The sequence below is a fragment of the Silene latifolia genome, chromosome Y, assembly GCF_048544455.1.
Source record: "Silene latifolia isolate original U9 population chromosome Y, ASM4854445v1, whole genome shotgun sequence".
Lineage (NCBI taxonomy): Eukaryota > Viridiplantae > Streptophyta > Magnoliopsida > Caryophyllales > Caryophyllaceae > Silene > Silene latifolia.
Genome location: NC_133538.1, coordinates 428,765,967 through 428,787,260, shown reverse-complemented (window position 1 = coordinate 428,787,260; position 21,294 = coordinate 428,765,967). Strand labels below are relative to the sequence as shown.

The window sequence follows — 21,294 nt, the reverse complement described above, 5'->3', positions numbered from 1 at the left end:
ATTAAACAGGGGCAAATAAACCGGTGTAAAACAACATTCCAGCAAAACTAATACACTGAAGGTTAAAAAAAAGAAGACGAAAACCATTTTAAACCCCTTTCTCGTTCCTCACTAAAATGAGCTCTTACACTAATTCAAATTCTAATTCTCGACGAAAATATGAAGCATCAGGAGTGATGAACATCCATGAAAATATGAAGCATCAGGAGTGATGAACATCATTAGGTAGCTCAAGAGGTGGATTGTGACGGTCAAATGGGAGCTGAATTTTGCCAAGGGAACCAACTGGAACAAGCTTTGTTTTCACAGTTGCAAATCTCGAGCATGAACCCGTCTGGATCGTTGATGTTACTATTGTTTGACGGATTAATGTGATGGATTGTATTACGTGCTCAAGGCATAGATATATAGTTACATAAGTTGGGCTCATATGGGCCATAACATAAATTAGCACACTAATATCTCTAATACCCCCTCAAGCTGGAGCATGTAAATCAAGAATGCCCAGCTTGCGGAGAAGAAATGTAAACTGCGGAGCGCCCAATGCTTTGGTAAAAATATCCGCCAATTACGCATGTGTAGAGACGTGTGCGGGGATGATCAAACCATCAGTAACGGCATCACGAATGAAATGACAATCAATCTCGATGTGTTTCGTTCGTTCATGGAAAATGGGATTGCGAGCCAAGTGTATTGCCGATTGGCTATCACAATAAAACTTCATAGGCATGGGTATCGTGACATCGAGTCCAAGAAGCAGCCCCTGAAGCCATTTCAATTTGCAAAGAAGAGCCGACATGGAGCGATATTCCGCCTTAGCAGAGGAGAGCGAGATAGTGTGCTGCTTTTTGGTTTTCCATGAAACGGGAGAGTCACCAATAAAGACAAGCCAACCTGTAGCGGAACGGCGAGAGGTAGAGCACCCGGCCCAGTCGGAATCACACCAACCAGAAACAGTAAGAGAGCTATCAGAGCGCAAAAGAATACCTTGACCAGGGCTTCCTTTAAGATAACGAACAACACGGAGAGCGGCTAACAAATGATCCTGATGAGGTTTGTTCAAAAACTGAGAAAGAACATGAACCGCGTAACAAATATCCGGGCGAGTGACAACCAAATAAACAAGACGGCCAACAAGATGACGATAGGATTCCGCATCAGATAAAAAATCACTAGTATTATCACCAAGTTTATGATTTTGCTTCATTGGTGTAGCTGATGGTTTGGCACTGAGTAAGCCGGTCTCTGAAATAATGTCCAATGCGTATTTGCGCTGGTTCAAATAAATGCCTTCCTTACTACGAGTAACCTCGAGACCCAAAAAATATTTCAGAGCCCCAAATCCTTCATATGAAAACAATTCCCCAAGTACGACTTGAACAGAAAAATAGCAGAGGCAGAATTGGCCGCAATAACAAGGTCATCAACATACACAAGAACGATAAGGCGTACCTCGTCACGAGAGTAAGAGAAAAGGGAATAATCATAATAAGACTGGATAAAACCGTATTCCCGGAGAGCAGCACTGAGCTTGGCAAACCAACAGCGAGGTGCTTGTCGGACGCCATATAAAGATTTCTTCAAACGACAGACCTTTCCCTCTTTTCCTTTACTAAAACCAGGAGGTAACCGCATAAACACTTCCTCGGATAAATCACCATGAAGAAAAGCATTGTGGACATCCATCTGGTGTAAATACCAATTTTTAATAGCCGCAACAGCTAAGAAAGCACGTATAGTACCCATCTTGACAACCGGAGCAAAAGTCTCTACATAGTCTAAGCCTTCCACCTGATGATTGCCAAAAACAACAAGGCGCACTTTATAGCGCTCAATTGAACCGTCAGATTTATATTTTATTTTATAAACCCAGCGACAACCCAGGGCTTTTTTATCAGGCGGAAGATCAGTAAGTTCCCATGTCTCATTTTTTTCAAGAGCATTAATTTCATCACGCATAGCCAAACACCAAGACTCGTCTCGAATGACTTCCTTAAAGGAAGGAGGCTCGACCCCAGCAGTAATAGCTGCAAGAAAAGTACGGTGTGTTTCCGAAAATTTATTACAATTAATATAATTGGCTAAGGAATAGGGTGTACCTGAGGACGACGTAGGAGAATTAGGTGAGCTGTCCGGCGGGGATGGAGCGTGTGTAGTATCGAGAACATAACCACTCAGTCGTGAATTGGGAAATTTGAGCCGTCGACCACGACCAAGAGCAACATCGATGTCCACTGTACCCGTCGCAGCTGCACCAGCAGCACCCGTGCCACTAGTAGCAGCGGTGGCACCGTCATCAGTGCTACCAGCAGCGTCTTCCGTGGCAGAGCCCGTGCCCACATCAACCTCGGTACCTGTGCCCATATTAGCGGCATCAGCAACAGTAGCGGGGTCAGGCATATCAGACTCGTCAGACCCATTAAAAGGTTCATTCAAAGGAGCATCTTGAGTGGGCAAAGCTTGCGAGACAGGAGCAGCAAAAGGGAATGTCGTTTCATGAAAGACAACATCACGGGAGACAAAAAAAGACTCGCTCTTAATATCATATAATTTCCATCCTTTCTTATTATGAGGGTACCCAAGGAAAACACATTTACGTCCCCGTTTCGCAAACTTATTCCCTCCCGTATTTTGATTATGAGCAAAGCACAGACAGCCAAAGACTCTCAAATTGGCATGAGCTGGAGAAGACCCAAAGAGAAACTCAAAAGGCGTTTTATTGTCAAGTAATGCAGACGGAGTGCGATTATTTAAATAGGTAGCAGTAAGGATACACTTTCCCCAAAAATATAGTGGCAAATTAGCCTGAAAACGCAATGCTCGTGCAACATTCAAAATATGGTGGTGCTTACGTTCGACACGCCCATTTTGTTGAGGCGTTCCAACGCATGAAGTGTGGGAAATAAATCTGTATACTTCTCTTAAACTAGAAGGATTATAACGATTTAATAAAGATGATCTAAGGTCATAAAATAAAATACATAAACATAAGTAAAAAGATTTAGAATTAACCTTCGGTCCTAGCAAATATGGCCTAAGAACAATATCAAAATTGATATTCGCCTATTAGTTGCACCCAAGACGATCTGAGATATGCCCTTTGATTATGCTAGAAATCAATCTAAAATTTTCTGTAAAATTTAATTGTCTTTGTGTTCTTGTGATGAGAAAGAGGAGGCCATGTCAAGAAAAAGCATTAGGGTAGAAATAATTCTCTACCTTTCTTTTTATACAGACCGAAACTTGGAGTCAATTAGAAAAATAAAAACTTTCCCTAATTTCGGCCAAGTGAACCGAAATAAGGAGTATTTTTCTCCTTATTTTGGTCTTTCCAAAAATATATAAAGTGTGTTAAATTGTCATCTAGTGAGGATCGAACCCATGACCTCTTGGCTTGTGTACCCTCACTATTACCACTATGACACATTCAACTTATTGATATTAAATACAATTGATTATATTTAACTACGAATTGCATTAATTCGTCCAAACTAACCTTATATATATTTAATTTAAATATAACTTATTATATTTAATTTACGAATTGTGATTAATTCGTCTCAACTTAATATTATTTAATTTTCATTAAATAATTATCTCATCAACACATTGACTAACTTTTTAGTCATTTTGGGCATCAATGTAATTATATTTCTATAACCACATTTCTCAAACACGTCCTATATGTGTGACCTTTAGGGACCAGTTGATCACCGCCATCTGTACGATAATAACGTCAAACTTTCTAGCAAGCTAACCGTTATTAGGTAAACGTTAATCAACTGATTAAATATACGAAGTATACCCTTGTGAACCTGTAAGAGATTTACAAATGTTATCACACTAATTTGTGGAGGACACGGCTCAACAAACTCCCACTTGTCCTCACAAGTGTATGTGCGATAACCGATTCTCATATCCTATAAAATTTCTCCCACTCAATGTAAAACAATTTGCAAATCCGAACTCACTAAGGTCGTATTTTACAAGCGATCGATATCAAGAGTGGTTTTCCGACTAGAGAGTAACTTAAGCGATAAACGAATCAACATTCGAGCATGACCATGCATTTTGATTACAACTCCTCGAGTGGCCCCGAGAAATAACTATACCTGATAAAGGTTGGATATTTTCCTCAACTCAAATCTTGCAGATGTAAGCACAGTATGAAATGACCCAGAAAAAAACTACTTAGCCCCAGTTACGGTAGACCGTGAGAAAGAAACCAAAGTCACCCAAAGACTGCCTTAATCTCAAGAGACAGTTGATAGTCAAAATAATCGACTCTAGGTACACAATGGATGTCCTATCCACGACCTGACACCGAATGTTATAAAACATTTAGGACTCCATTACGTTGTCACAAAAAGTTGTCCTACGAGGTATCGTCATAATCTCATATCTGTGATTGATTAGTCAACCATTTAACTTATGGCTCGTTGAACCCACCATCAATCGACTGCACAATATAATAGCCGGAGTTATCAGCTCACATTGGCAATTACGGACCACAACAAATATAATGTAATTCATTTCACTTTGTGGCGTTCAATGTTGTCAGTACAATCCACATGAAAAACAAAATATTATATATATAAAACGATGAAGTTATAAATAATATATGAAAAAGATAATGTATCAAATCCATAATCAAGTACTACAACTCTGGAACATGTTTAATTCCCATGGAATTAACATGCCCTACATGCTTATCATAATTCAACGGTTTGGTGAGAGGATCCGCGATGTTATCATCCGTCGCAATCTTGTCAATCACTATCTCTTCTTGCTCCACGTAATCACGGATCAGGTGAGCCTTCCGAAGTACATGTCTAGATTTGTTGCTAGACTTTGGCTCCTTATCCTGGAAGATGGCACCTCTATTGTCACAATAGATGGTGATTGGGTCATTCGAACTAGGAACTACCGAAAGCCCTTGTAAGAATTGACGCATCCATATCGCTTCCTTTGCTGCCTCCGAAGCGGCATAGTACTCGGATTCAGTAGTAGAATCTGCTACAACACTCTGTTTGGAACTCTTCCGCTGACCGCAAAGACACCATTAAGAGTGAAGACGAACCCGGACCGAGATTTTGAATCATCTCGATCCGTTTGGAAGCTAGCATCGTGTGCAGGTTGCGCATAGCTTAGTATCGCCTCCATAAGTCAATACCCCATCCTTAGTCCTCCGTAGGCACTTGAGGATATTTTTGACTGCTATCCAGTGTGTTTCACCTGGAGTCTTTTGGTACCGACTCGTCATACTCAATGCATATGCCACGTGCCGGGCGTGTGCATATCATGGCATACATGATCGATCCTTGCGGATGCATAAGGAACACGACTCATGCGCTTAATCCCTTCGGGCGTCGTGGGTGATCGAGACTTACTCAACCGCATCCCGGTCGTCATAGGAAGGTTCCCTTCTTGGAGTTGGTCATTTGAACCTCTCAAGAACCTTATCCAAATAAGACTCGACTAAGTGATAACGTCCGTCGTGATCTATCTCGGTAGATACGGATTCCCAAAATACGCTGTGACTCACCCAGATCTTTCATCTGGAAATGGTTCTTCAACCATTCTTTAATCGAAGAAAGGAGAGGAATGTCATTCCCAATCAAGAGTATGTCATCGACATACAATATCAAGAATACAACCTTGCTCCCACTCGACTTGATATATAAGCATGGTTCCTCGACCGATCGAGTGAAACCATACTCTTTTATCACTTGGTCGAAACGATGATTCCAACTCCGAGAAGCTTGCTTAAGTCCATAAATGGAACGCTTAAGCTTGCATACTTTCTTAGGATGTTTAGGATCTATGAAACCTTCGGGTTGCACCATGTACAACTCTTCCTCCAAATAACCGTTTAAGAAGACGGTTTTCACATCCATTTGCCAAATCTCATAATCATGAAATGCGGCAATCGCTAAGATTATCCGAATGGAACGTAGCATGACTACAGGTGCAAAAATCTCATCATAATGCAATCCTTGCACTTGAGTGAAACCTTTTGCCACAAGTCGTGCCTTATAGATATCTGGTTGTGCATCTACAGAACGCTTTATTTTGTAAAGCCATTTGCACTGTAGAGGTTTTACCTTATTATGTAAATCAACTAGATCCCATACGTTATTCTCATACATGGAGTCCATCTCGGATTGCATGGCTTCGAGCCATAGCTTTGAGTCGGAACAGGCCATAGCACCTTTATAGGTTGTGGGTTCATTACTTTCTAGAAGTAAAACGTCATTCTCCTCGACCATACCAATGTATCTGTCCGGAGGATGAGAGTCTCTACCCGACCTCCTAGGTTCCTCAGGAATATTAACCGTATCAGTTGGAGGTACAACTTCCTCCATCTGTTACTCGGTTGTTGGTTCTGGAATCTCTGACAGCTCGAAGGTTCTATTACTCGACTTGTTCTCGATAAATTCTTTCTCTAAGAACATTGCACTAGCCGCAACAAAAACTCGATGTTCGGTTGGCGAATAGAAGTAATGACCAAATGTTCCTTTTGGATAACCTATAAAGTATGTCTTGACCGATCGCGGGCCGAGCTTATGCTCGTGTCTCCACTTGACATAAGCCTCGCAGCCCCAAACCCGAATAAAGGACAAGTTAGGTACTGTTCCCTTCCACATTTCATATGGAGTCTTGTCGACTGACTTTAGACGGACTTGTTAAGTATAAGAGCGGTGACTGAAAAGAGCATAACCCCATAATGAATCGAGGCACTATGGTGTGACTCATCATGGATCGAACCATATCAAGTAAGGTTCGATTTCTCCGTTCGGACACACCATTCAATTGAGGTGTTCAGGTGGAGTTAAGCGCAAAACGATTCCACGAGTCTTTTAGGTGTTGATTAAACTCATTTGAAAGATATTCGCCACCACGATCTGAACGGAGTGCTTTAATCTTTCTACCCAGTTGGTTCTGTACCCTATTCTGGTATTCCTTGAAATTGTCAAAGGACTCACTTTTATGCTTCATTAAGTAGACATATCCGTATCTACTCAAATCGTCCGTGAAAGTGATAAAATATCTATAGCCATCTCTAGCGGTAATTGACATAGATCCACATACGTCCGTATGTATGAGTCCTAATAGGTCACTAGCGCGCATTCCAACACCTTTGAAGGAAATTCGAGTCATCTTGCCAATGAGACATGATTCACACGTGCCATATGCAGAAAATCCGAATGAGGGAATAGTCCCATTATCGACGAGTTTCTTTACGCGTTTCTCATTTATGTGTCCCATTCGACAATGCCATAGATAGGTTTGATCTTTGTCACCAACCTTTAATTTCTTATTATTCATGTGTAATATTTCCGTGGTTTGATCTAAGATATAAATTCCATTCATGGAAACTGCTTTGCCATAAATCATTTCATTAAAAGAGAAAATACAACTATTATCCTTTATTGAAAATGCAAAACCGTCTTTAGCTAGTACGGAAACAGAAATAATGTTCTTAGATAAACTGGGTACATAGTAACAGTTATTTAAAGATAACTCAAAACCACTAGGGAGTTGGATTACATATGTTCCCTTCGAGGCAGTAGCTAATCGTGCTCCATTCCCGACTCGCAGGTCCACATCACCTTTTTCGAGAGGTATGATGTTATTTAGGCCCTGCAAATGATTACACAGATGAGAACCACAACAAGTATCTAGTACCCAAGTTTCGAAACTTGCATGGTTAATCTCAATCATATGAATATAAGATGACATACCAACATGAACGACGCGGCCTGCTTTGATGTCCTCACGGTAGACGGGACAATTCCTCCTCCAATGTCCAGTCTTGTGACAATGGTGGCACTCTATGTCACCGCCCTTACTCTTTGCCTTGCCCTGTGAGCCACTAGTCTCACCAGGCGCACTCTTACCATTTCCTGGCTTCTTAAACTTTGGCTTACCTACAGCTAGGTCGCCATGAGCCTTGCCCTTACGTTTACCCTTGTTGTAAATCGTGAGAACATCCTGCTTCATGCTCCCACTCAATTTCATATCCTTCTCGGTCTGTACGAGAAGAGAGTGTAGCTCATGAGGACTCTTTTTCAAGTCATTCATGTAGTAGTTCGCCCTGAAAAGGGCAAAACCATCGTGAAGAGAATGAAGCATTCGGTCAATGACAATGCTCTCACTGATTTTGCAATCAAGTGCCTCCAGCTTCTCGACATTCTCAATCATGTGAAGAATGTGTGGGCTAACCGGTTGGCCCTTCTGGAGTTTCGCATCAAAGAAGCGACAGGTATGCTCATATGTAACGATTCTCGGTGCCTTTGAGAACTCGTTAGTGAGCGTGGTGAAAATCATGTTTGCACCTTGGGCAATGAAGCGTCTCTGCAAATTGGTTTCCATTGCAAAGATGAGTACGTTCTTTATCGCACCCGCTTCCATAACGAAATCACTATAAGCGAGTGACTCGTTGATTCCTGCATTTGGGCCTGGGTTGACCGGTATTGGCTCAGTTAAATACCCGAGCTTACCGTCGCGGTGGCGCATTCCGTAGTGCCGCCTCCCGATCCATAAAAATTGGACCCATCATTCTTCAGTCGAGTAGACTGATTCATTTGGTCCATGAACATTTTAAGCCAGGACGAACGATATAGTGTGGCACTAGGCATTGGGATTGTGTTATTTCCAGCCATTTGTTGTAACAGTATTATTGATAATAAGCGTGTTCTACACTGCGAAAGAAGAATAAAATAATAAGCATGTGCATCGTTTTGATTTTAAGTCTAATGAACTAATGTCATAACGCGAAGATTCAAAACATTTATACAATTGACCTCCCTCAAGAATTATATAAATGACCCCAAGACTCAATTCTCTGTAAATTGATAAGCTAATCTGTTAGCTAATTCTACCGTTATAATTCTTGGTCGATAAATTTCTGTAAATTCTATCTTTAGTCCATCACAATCACGGGAAACTCTTCGGACTATGATGTTGAGGTAAACTAAGTCAACACAACTACTTACCCAACGTAGAAGGGGTCATATTAGGCCTACCGACGAAGAAGGGACTCATAGATGTTTGCCCTTATAAAGACTAATCTCAATTTCCGTTTTAGAGGAAGATCCCATCAACTATTTTTAATTCATTTTAAGTGAACTATAATCTAGCATGCGAGAATGATTTGAACTAAAGTGATGGCTTATAAACTGTGACATCTGCATGTCCATGAAAACTAACATACAACTATATGAGTCAATTTTCATGCATTTTAGTAGTAGGTGGTTTGGTTTTAGGCGGAATATGATGCAATTACTAGCATGTGAATGAAAAGCAATAAAATGAAAAACGTAAAAAAAACAGTAAAAGTCCTAGTGTGGCCTATCCTATCAAAATGAACAATAAATACAAGTTTGGAATCCATCCTTGGACCCGAGAAGCTTGTCTTGATGTTCCATCTTGATCCATGTAGCGGGAGTGAGCTTGAATCTTCATCTTTAGTCTTCTTTGAAATTACAATAAATAAAATTACATAATTGACCTATTAATTACATTCTAATTTCAAAAACCCAAAACTAAAATAAAGGAGATTTGAGATCTCATAATTACATAAAATCCATGTTTCCTTCATTACGAAAACATAATTGACTAAGGCCACACTAAGTATTACAAATTACAACCGATTGCAAAATCAAATACGTAAATAAAATTCATTCATTCGATTCATTCAACATAATTAAAAGCATCAACTAAAATAAATTAAACATACATAATACAATACATTAATTATGTTGATTAATTTATCCAAACCACCTAATTAAATTAAATTAAGTGACAATTCCGCAATTTAATCACATTAATTTCATTTCAATCCATATTAAACTTGTAATATGAATTCTATCCGTCAAAATTTTAAACCGCTTTAAAATAACTCGGTATCTTTAAATTGTGAACCGATTCACAATAACTAATTGGCCAAAAATAAAAAAAACAAAAACCAATTAAAATTGGTTCGGCTGAAAAAAAATAAACCAATTTTTTTTTTTTAACAGCTACTTCACGGCTGATCATAAAAAAAAACAGCCCCTTCCCCTTTATTTTTTATTCGGCAATTAAGAAAAGAAAAAAATTTTCCATAATTTTTTTTTTTCCGGAAAAAAAAAACTTTCCTTCTTTTCTTTTTTTTTCTGATTCGGTAATAGAGAAAAAAAAAACCTAAAAACGTTTTTTTTTTCACGGTATACCTAAAAAAAATCGAGCCGTCAAAATTATTTTCCTTTTGCGGCAAAAAGCCTTAATACAAAAATTGATGAAGAACAAAGTTTATAGTTGCTAATAGAACATGGTTTAGCAAATGAATTAACAATCATGATTAATCTTATATGCTAAAACTATATAGCAAAAACAAGTTCTTGTATCAATGACATGATGATACTATATCTATTCTAACTTAACCTGCATTAAATCAAAATTTCCCAATAATTCATATGATAATTTTAACCGATTAAAACAATGATATGATCAAAAGAAATTGAATATAAATCATCAAACAAAAGGAAAAACGAAATAAAAAAAAACAGGCCGAAAGGAAAAAGGTCTCGGCTAAAAAAACATTTTCAACCGAAAAAACAACAACGAAACCCTAATTTATTTTCTCGAAAATTAGGTTATAGTTTACATACAAAATTTATGAAAATCATCAAAATTAAAATCGTGGCCTAGTGCTCTGATACCACTTGTGGGAAATAAATCTGTATACTTCCCTTAAACTAGAAGGATTATAACGATTTAATAAAGATGATCTAAGGTCATAAAATAAAATACATAAACATAAGTAAAAAGATTTAGAATTAACCTTTGGTCCTAGCAAATATGGCCTAAGAACAATATCAAAATTGATATTCGCCTATTAGTTGCACCCAAGACGATCTGAGATATGCCCTTTGATTATGCTAGAAATCAATCTAAAATTTTCTATAAAATTTAATTGTCTTTGTGTTCTTGTGATGAGAAAGAGGAGGCCATGTCAAGAAAAAGCATTAGGGTAGAAATAATTCTCTACCTTTCTTTTTATACAGACCGAAACTTGGAGTCAATTAGGAAAAGAAAAACTTTCCCTAATTTCGGCCAAGTGAACCGAAATAAGGAGTATTTTTCTCCTTATTTTGGTCTTTCCAAAAATATATAAAGTGTATTAAATTGTCATCTAGTGAGGATCGAACCCATGACCTCTTGGCTTGTGTACCCTCACTATTACCACTATGACACATTCAACTTATTGATATTAAATACAACTGATTATATTTAACTACGAATTAACAGATTAATTCGTCCAAACTAACCTTATATATATTTAATTTAAATATAACTTATTATATTTAATTTACGAATTGACAGTTAATTCGTCTCAACTTAATATTATTTAATTTTCATTAAATAATTATCTCATCAACACATTGACTAACTTTTTAGTCATTTTGGGCCTCAATGTAATTATATTTCTATAACCACATTTCTCAAACACGTCCTATAGGTGTGACCTTTAGGGACCAGTTGATCACCGCCATCTGTATGATAATAACGTCAAACTTTCTAGCAAGCCAACCATTATTAGGTAAACGTTAATCAACTGATTAAATATACGAAGTATACCCTTGTGAACCTGTAAGAGATTTACAAATGTTATCACACTAATTTGTGGAGGACACCAGCTCCAACATGAAGTTTGAAATAAAATTCTATTTTTGAAGAAATACCCAGCCATACTATTAAATTCAGTACCATTGTCGCTACGAACAATTTTAACAGTGGTAGAAAACTTTGTAGAAACCATATTGAGAAAGCTATGAAACATATCGGTAACTTCCGTCTTATCAATAAGCAAATAAACCCAAGTAGCTCGGGAATAATCATCGACAATTGTCAAAAAATACTTTGCCCCACAAGAGGAAACAGTACGGTATGGGCCCCACAAATCACAATGGATTAATTCAAACAAAGCGGAAGCACGGTTTTCATTCAACAAAAAACTGTTACGAGTTTGTTTCGCAAAATGACAAACATCACAAATAGTGTTCTTATTTGAATGTAAATTACTAGCAAGAGGAATAGCTTTGACCACTTTATCGGACAGATGCCCCAAACGCTGATGCCAAAGAGAGAAAGAGCCCATGTCTACCACCTGATGAACGGTCGACCGAGCCTCTGCACACATCCAATAAAGTCCATCCCGCAGCTCACCGACTTCAATCGTCGTCCTCATAGAACGGTCCTGAATAAGACAAGAGCGTTTAGCAAATTCAAACACAAAATCGTGATCGGTGGTAAGTTGTGAAACGGAGATCAAATTGCAAGTAAGACTAGGCACAAATAAAACATTAGTCAATATTAAGGACTGATTGATATAAACCGAGCCCATAAGTGTCGAATCTACTCGTTGCCCATTCGGGAGACCAACGGACCGAGATGGGATAACAACCTGATCAAATAGAAAAGATAATGTGCCAGTTACGTGATTTGATGCACCAGTGTCTAAAATACAAAGACACATACCACTCAATCGATCGGAATGAGGAACCGAGGTAGCCACCATGTGAGCATGAACCTCACCCGTGGTTGAGGACGAAGAAGCAGCCGAGCCAGAACCACGTGCAACAGCTCGATAGCGTATGTAATCAGCAAGGTTTCGGGGGCGATCACCCCACCATTATGGAAAGCGCAGAGATTTGAAGAAGCAAGTAGTACCCTCGTGTCCCCGAGTTTCACAATGGGTGCACAGAAGGCGACGTTTATCACCCCTCTCCTTGTCACGTAGGGCGCGCCAGTCAGGAGGTGCGCGAGGGTTAGACTGAGCAGCAAGCGCGACCACGTCAGGAGTCGGGTCAGGCTGTACTCTCAATCGTTCTTCTTGCAAAACGGCGTGATACGCCCTATTCAAAGTGGGTAATGGGTCAAGTTGAAATTGCTGGGAAAGGATATTAGAATAAAGCGTAGCATCCAAACCCATGAAAAACTGATGCAATCGTTCATTATCAAGTCGTTTAACAGCAGCAGAACTAATTTGACAGTCACATTTACCACATTTGCAAGCGAAAGGAGGCTCTTGTACAACAATGGCATCCCAAAGGGCTTTCAATTTACCATAATAAGTTGTAACATCCATACTTTTAGTTTGCTTACAGTTGTGGAGTTGAGTTTTGAGGCCGTGAATTTTCGCGCCATCGACAACCGCATATTGGGCTTCCAATTCAGACCAGAGAACCGAGGCATCATCAACATAAGAAACCGTGTCAAGCAGTGAAGGATCAATGCAGTTACGGATCCATTGTACAAGGGTACAATGAACCACTTCCCAATTCTCAAGATTGAAGGCATCCGTTGGCTTTTTAATGGTGCCATCAACGAATCCGAATTTTCGGCGAGACTTTAACGACATTTTCATAGACTGTTTCCAATCCTCCCAATTATCATGTCAGAGGATAACATTTGAAATTTTAGCGCTCGGAACATCGTGTGATCCGAGATAGTAAGGGTTAGAGAAGTCGATTTTAGGTGGCGGTGACGGTACGTCATCATCAGACATTGTAGGAGCACGGAGGTGGAGTTTTTTTTTTTTTTTTTTTTTTTTTTTTTTTTTAGGGTTAGGTTAGTGTTTTCAGGATCGCTGATACCATGTTACGATTGTTTGACGGATTAATGTAATGGATTGTATTACGTGCTCAAGGCATAGATATATAGTTACATAAGTTGGGCTCATATGGGCCATAACATAAATTAGCACACTAATATCTCTAATAGTTGAAAAATAACTGATCAATCGTGCTTTTCTTATTTTATCCTCAACTGTTCTCTTCTTGTATTTGAGGTTGAAATCCTTGAGGCGCCTTTCCATTGCCTCCATGTCCTCGGCTCCTCGCACTGAAAAGAGAGATGATTATCCATATGATCCAAAACGTCCTTATCGTCAGGTAAACGATGTTGATCCTTAGATTGAACCAAATTAATACCAATACCGTAATTAAAAAGCCAAGCACCATCAAAACTTTGAAAAGCAGGTGGCCTTTCAATCACAACAAAACCAAATACTTTAGTGTAAAACTCGATTGACTCCTTAACAGACCTACATAACTTCCTTGGTCTTTGTGCCAAAACGAAAAGACAACAATTGACCGAAACGAAGGGAGTATTATATATGAGGTGGATATGAGCATGCATTGATGAAACGTGTTGTATAGATGTATGAGCAAGGTGGTGAGGTGAGACTTGGGAGATTCCACAGTGGCGGTTTTAGTCTTCGTGTATTTCCTTACCACATACACTACGTAACGTAATTATAAATAAAACGAATTCAAATACGAAGTATTAGTACATAGTGCTAATAAATAGGGCTGAGCAAAATTATACGATACTGTTTTATTATACGTATCTGATACGTTATACGAATTTAATTATACTGATTTCCGGATATCCGATACGAATTTCCGGATATACGATACGGTTCTTTAAAAACTGTATCGGATAAGGATCGGCAAAATATGAAACCGGATATACGGTATCCGATACGGTTGCCTTTTTTCTAGAATAAAATATTAAAATATATACATAAATCACAAAATATCCAATATGTTGGTGATTAAACCTTATTAGTATTAAACTTTATAAGTTATTTACTCATATAACTTTTTAAAACATTTTTAAGTTACTAAAAAAACCAACAATCACACATAAAAAAGAAAAAAAATATATTAAACTAGTTGGAAAGCCCGTGCGATGCAAGGGACTCCCATTAGGATTATCTGTAAAAATATATTCTTAAGTTGATAAAAAAGTCTTACTATGTTGTCATTGATGGAAACAAAATTCGTGATTGGTATAGATGATAACAGATGAATTATTAGTGATTTTAGCATAAACGTTTTGCCAACGATTAGTATAACATCAAGTGACATAGTTATAGCATGTCGCTAACTTTTTAATTTTTACAGGCACAACCGGTTTTTAATTAAATACAAAACGCTTTCTCTATAAACATGGTGGAGCTCATCAATATGAATCCTTAATAACGGAGACATATCTTTATGAGTTTTGCAAATTATTTTACAACTATGTAAAACTGAATGATGTTACAAAAAACAGCAGGTATCATAATTATATATATTTAGGCCCTGTTTAGTAAACGGCGGATTAATATTAGCAGAAGTAGATTTAGAAAGCAGATTTGACTAGCATAATGATTTAACATGTTTGACTAGTAGATTTATTTAGCAGAATTGTGTTACAAGTGTTTGGTAATTGGCAGTTTTAGATTAGCAGATTGCTTAGATCCTTTGTAAAATGACAAATAAGGATATGAATAAATTATTTATTAAATATATTAAAGGAAGGATAATATTTTTTAAGGGGTAAAGAAGACAATTTTTTTCTTTCTAATCCGTTAACCCAATATGCTGGTAGGAGCAGCATATTGCAAAATAGTATATTGGACCTCAATATGCTATTTCAATATGCCATTAACCAAACGCTCTAAATAGCATATTCGTAAGTCAAACATGCTAAACCTCTTCAATATGCTGAAATTTGGCCAATATGCCATTTACCAAACAGAGCCTTAGTGCGTTGCACTACAAAAAGAAATAAAACAGGCAACTGATTTTGGCGACTGAAATCAGTCGCCAAAATCAATTTAGCGACTGATTTCAGTCGCCAAAATCCAGTCGCAGACATTGGTCGCCTTTTCTAATTTTAGCGACTAAAGTCGGTCGCCAAATTTGGCGACTTACATATCAGTCGCTAAATGGGAAAATTAGCGACTGAAATGGTAGTCACCAATTTGGCGACCGAAACAAGGTAGTCGCCAAATTAGCGACTGATTTTCGGTCGCTAAATGGCTTTTCAGTCGCCAAATTTGAGTGACGTAGCCATTTTCAGTGAGGCTCTTTGGCGACTGATTTGTGGTCGCCAAATTGCAAATCAGTCGCCAAAGCTGCGATTGTTTTGGTGTTTTTTCCGTTTTCATTGCTAGCCAAATATTTACAAACCGCATACAAACATTTTGTTCCACAACGCCATACATCCCAAACTTCAACACACACAACACCATACATTTCAAATTTTAACCCAACACCACACATTTTCCCAAACTTCATTTCATATATTGAAAATGAAATGTTTACAAGCTAACATATTCTAAAGTTCAAGTCTTATTACATGCTAAATTAAACTTACTTAACTACTTGGAAGCCAACACTGGCTCCACTCCCCCCTTGTGGACCATGGGGATCAAAAGGATCGTAGTCGGGTCTAGGTCCGGGGTTACAACCTTGCCACCAAGTCTCAAACATTGCCATTTTTTCCTTCATTTGGCGGAATTCTTCATCACGTTTTCTTTCACGTTCATCACACTCTCTTACTTGAGCTTGAAGTTGACTAATAAATCCCGGTTGATATGTGTTGCTGAGAATTGTTGAAGTCGATCTCCTACGCGTGTTGTCATAGAAAGCCGGTGTTGAACTTCCGGTACCATACACCTGCCCTTTCTTGAAGCCTTTCACCAACTCAAACCATATGTCATTATCCACTTTTTCTGGATTGGCGGCTTTTTCATGTTCAAATGCATCCTACAATATTAAACAAATCATTATAAGTTAATATGGCAACCAAAATAAGACATTAAAAAAGAGTAAATTAACAAAAATTAAGTGTTAGGGAAAACTTACATATAATTCCTTGTCTTTTGGCTTAGTCCAACTCCTAATCCCTTTGTGGTCAACCCTGGAATGCGTGTCCAGAAACAGTTCCGGTACCGTGGTAACCGGTTTTGACTTCTTCTTTCCTTTATGAATGAAAAAAAACATACATGTTAGAAAATCAACAAAAAATCTAACATAAAATAAACATGTTGAAAACCAAAATTAGAGTGAAATAATAGACAAACTTACACCCAATACACGATCCCAGAATGATCGGGGTCCCCCGTAATGAGTAGGCTCGACCACGACATCTTTATTTCCTCCTTTTTTGTTGAGGGATGCTTGTTTAGATCTTTTCTAAAAAGCTTCGGTTTTAGTATGATTTATTAGGCCTTCAAACTTCTCACCTGCAATTACACATATGAAATCATAACTAATAAGTTACTGATATTATTTATAATATAAGAGAGTATATGCTAATTAATACAAATAACAAAACAAGTTAATTAAATACCTTTCATGTTGTCTGGCTCCTTCGGGCGCCTGACCGTCTTCCAGATCACGTCCCGATATCGTCGAGTACCGACTTCATTGTACATGTTACAAACATTCATTTCTTGAGATTCATTCCAAACAAATGCTTGCTACAAAAAAAGGCGACAAAATTTCATATCAGTATAAAATAAAAGTCTAACTTGGTTCTTAAAAAATTTATCAGAATTAATTATTTGGTTTCTAAAACAAAAAATTACGGAAAATATATACCCGAAAGTTATTGAACCATGCCTCTTTTTGTGCATTAGAAGCATAAGTCCACGATGTAGGAACTGGACCCACGAAATTAGTCTTCGTGCTTTTCGTTACACCTCGTATCACGCAATCGTCCATAAACATGAATTTATTTTGAACATGTAAAATTAGAAACAATTATTATTTTACAAAAAAAAAAAATAATAATAATCGTAGACTAATAAAGAATAAGACTTACCATAATCCCGCCGGGTCAAGTATCATTCGATGATCCGCAGTGTACCGTACCTGCACCTGTGGTCCTGCGTCGTCGGTAGCGCCAGGCTGATCCTCGTCACCGTCACCGTCACCGTCTGTCACCATCGGATCCTCACGCACAAACTCCTCCCCCTCCTCCTCACGCGTACTCTGTCGAGAACCTAAGCTGCCTCCACGCTTCCTACCTCGACCTGCTCTAGCCATTTGCAGTAATACAAATAAAAATTAACACAAATAATGATAAATAAAAATTATACGGACTTCTAAATTTTAATTATTTACTCTTGAGGAATACAAAATTATACCAATTTAATCATACTCATCATCGTCGTCGTCGTCCTCCTCATCCTCATCATCATCATCATCATCATCATCATCATCATCATCATCATAATCATAATCATAATCATCTTCATCTCCAAACCCCTCGTCCCTCCTCCTCCTTTACTCCTCCTCCCTTCTCCTCCTCACCTCCTCTTCCCCCTCCTCTCCTCCTCTTCTTCTCTCCTCCTCCTCCTCCTCCTCCTCCTCCTCCTCCTCCTCCTCCTCCTCCTCCTCCTCCTCCCCCCGGCAGTCTCTCTTCCACATCATAATATTATTCCTCTTCCATGTCTTCACCATCTTTATTCTCATGCTCATAGTTGATTTCATCGGGTGGAGACAAAAGTGTTTCATTTGAAACGTTTTCTTCTTGGAAAAAAGTTGTATCAACTTGTGACCGTGCCTTTGTCTTAAAGATTGCACACCACGCATTTTGATTTCTATCATTTGTTGTGCTTCGATAAGTAGCAAAATACACTTGATGAGCCTGATGTGCAAGTATAAATGGATCATACTTAGAGTATGTTCTAGTACGATTCACTTCTACAAGCTTGTATTGTTCATGTACTCTCATTCCAGCCACAGAATTATCCTTCCAGTCAACCTTGAATAAGACAGTTTTATAAGCTCGATCACGTCCATTATAACTAATTTCAAAAATATCTTCAACTATACCATAGTATTCGTTGTCATCAAGAGAAGAAATAGTAACCCCCCAATTGCCACATCATAAGTTTCCACTCCAACTTCCCACAAATATTTCAACTCCTCCACCAATGGTTGTAAATAAACATCCAAATTACGTTTCGGGCTTTTTGGTCCGGGAACAATAAGTGACAAGAAGATAAATGGTCTTTTCATACATAACCAAGGTGGTAAGTTATATGGTGTGACCATAACGGGCCAACAAGAATACTTCCTCCCAAAATTACCGAAAGGATCAAATCCATCCGTACACAAGCCAAGTTGTACATTGCGGGGTTCCTTGGCAAATTCAGGATACATCTGATCAAATCATTTCCATTCTTCCCCATCACTAGGATAACACATCTTCCCCGGAGCACGTGGGTTTTCTTTGTGCCATCTCATTTGTTCGGCAATGTTTTTGGTGGCATAGATTCTTTGAAGTCTTAGAGCGAGATGAAAGTAAAACAATTGGTTACATACTATTGGTTTCTTACTCTTTTTGGCCCTCTTACTACCCTTGCCTTTTTTCAACACCAAAACTGTATCTCCTTCACTTGTCTCATATCTATCCGCCCCATAATCTTTGCATTTGTCAAGCAAAGCATCATCTTTCCAAAATAGCATACATTCTTCAGGACATGCATCAATCTTTTCATGCGGTAACTGAAGACCTTTAACTACTTTTTTGGTAGTGTAGAAACTTTGGGTCATGATATTATCATCCGGGAAAGATTCCTCAAGGAACGAGGCAATGCCATCAACAGCAAGAAATGGCATATTAAACTCACATTTCAAGGTAACTAGCCTAGAAGCGGCTTGTAATAATGTCATTCTGCTTCCTTCATACAAGGGTTTTTCTGAGGCTTTTAACATGTCAAGAAAGGCTTTTGCTTGTGGGTGTGGCGGTTGTTCTTCACAAATGGTTGTATGGTCATCACTATTAAAAATAGTGGAATCCATAGCATCAACAACCATCTCTCTATATGGGTTCTCATCAATTTGTATTTGTTGGGTGTGAGCTTGTTCATGAATTGGAGGATATGCTTCTCCATGTGAAATTCAATTGTAATAATTTGGCTTAAACCCGTTTATAATGAGATGTTCTTCTACTACAATGTCAAGCTGGTATTTCAGGTTTTTGTATTTGGCACAAGGACACCTAAGTTTTTTGTCTACCAAGTCATATTCATCTTGTTGTTTAGCAAATTCAATAAACTCGCCAACACCCTTTATAAATCTAGCGGTATGACGTCTTTTCTTATTGGAATTGTCTAATCTTCCTTCATACATCCATGAACGTTCCAATCTCTTCATTTTAATCTAAAGAAGACCCCACAATAATTTAAACATTTTTTAAAAATAACAATAATAGTACATACAAAATTTTCACATTATACTCCACATAATTATACCCTGACTACTTACACTTAAGAGTATTTGTTCCTTATAAACAACACCCAATATCTCTCATTCTATTACATAGAATGGACGGGCACCTAGTAGTATTATCTGTGACAACATCAGTTAGTAGTTTATGTCATTTTTTAAAATAGTTGGGTTACCAAGTTAGTATAATAATGTCAGTTAGTAGTATATATTTTATGGCACCGCAAAAACATTATTTTATACATTACCATGGTCTGGTAATAGAAAACTATTAAATTTAACAAAAAGTCAAAGTGTCAAACTATGCTAAAAATGGAAGCAGCCAAAATTTCGGGGGTTGATTTAGATGAAGACAGATTAATCATGAGTTCCTATAACAAAACCGCAACGAAAGCGTTGTGGCATTTGCTATTTAACTATATCAGTTGTATACTAACATTCAGAGATATAGTTGGATTATAGAGTTACCGTTCTTATTGTTTTAGCACCTTCTATTTTTTACCGAAATAGTCTTTGACTACTTATCCTTAAAAACTTCATGCAAAATATATAATACGACATATTAATTTGGTAAATTATGAAAACTTCTTTTTAAACAATGTCCTTCTTGTGGCCTTGATACATTTGGTCTCTATCATCGATGTGACGATGTAGAACGGTAATCTCTCGGATGACGTTGTTCTTGAAACTACATAAAGCTTCTCGTTAATAAAAATTGGTTTCGGGAGGTAAATTTCAACATGATTTAGTGACTGTCCCTAACTCTTGTTCATTGTTAAGGCGCAGTATTAGAGCCGGCAAACAATGACACGACACGAAAACACCACAAGAGTCCGACACGAAATTAACGGGTTTGGGTTGGCATTTAATGACCCATTTATGTAAGTGGGTCAACACGAACATGACAAGAGATTTAATTGGGCTAGGTTTGGGTTGAGCACTCTACACACGAACCTGACACGAATAACCTATTTACTAAATTAATCCCAAGTTTTCTTGATCCTCACATAAATATACTTACACTTTCCAAATATGACATGACACGAAAAAACGACACGAAATTAACGAGTTAGGGTTGAGGTTTGATGACCTATTAATGTAATTGGATCGACACGAACACGACACGAGATTTAATTGGGCCGGGTTTGGGTTGGAGAGTTCCTGACCCGTTTAAATGTGACACCTGAACCCGACACGACCTGATTTGTTTGTCACGTCTACATAGCATGGC

At 38.1% G+C, this 21,294-nt stretch overlaps 1 pseudogene; it reads right to left on the bottom strand.

Moving 5' to 3' along the window:
• Window positions 1-202: 202 nt before the first annotated feature.
• Window positions 203-17,873, bottom strand: LOC141632535 (uncharacterized; annotated as a pseudogene).
• Window positions 17,874-21,294: the final 3,421 nt, after the last annotated feature.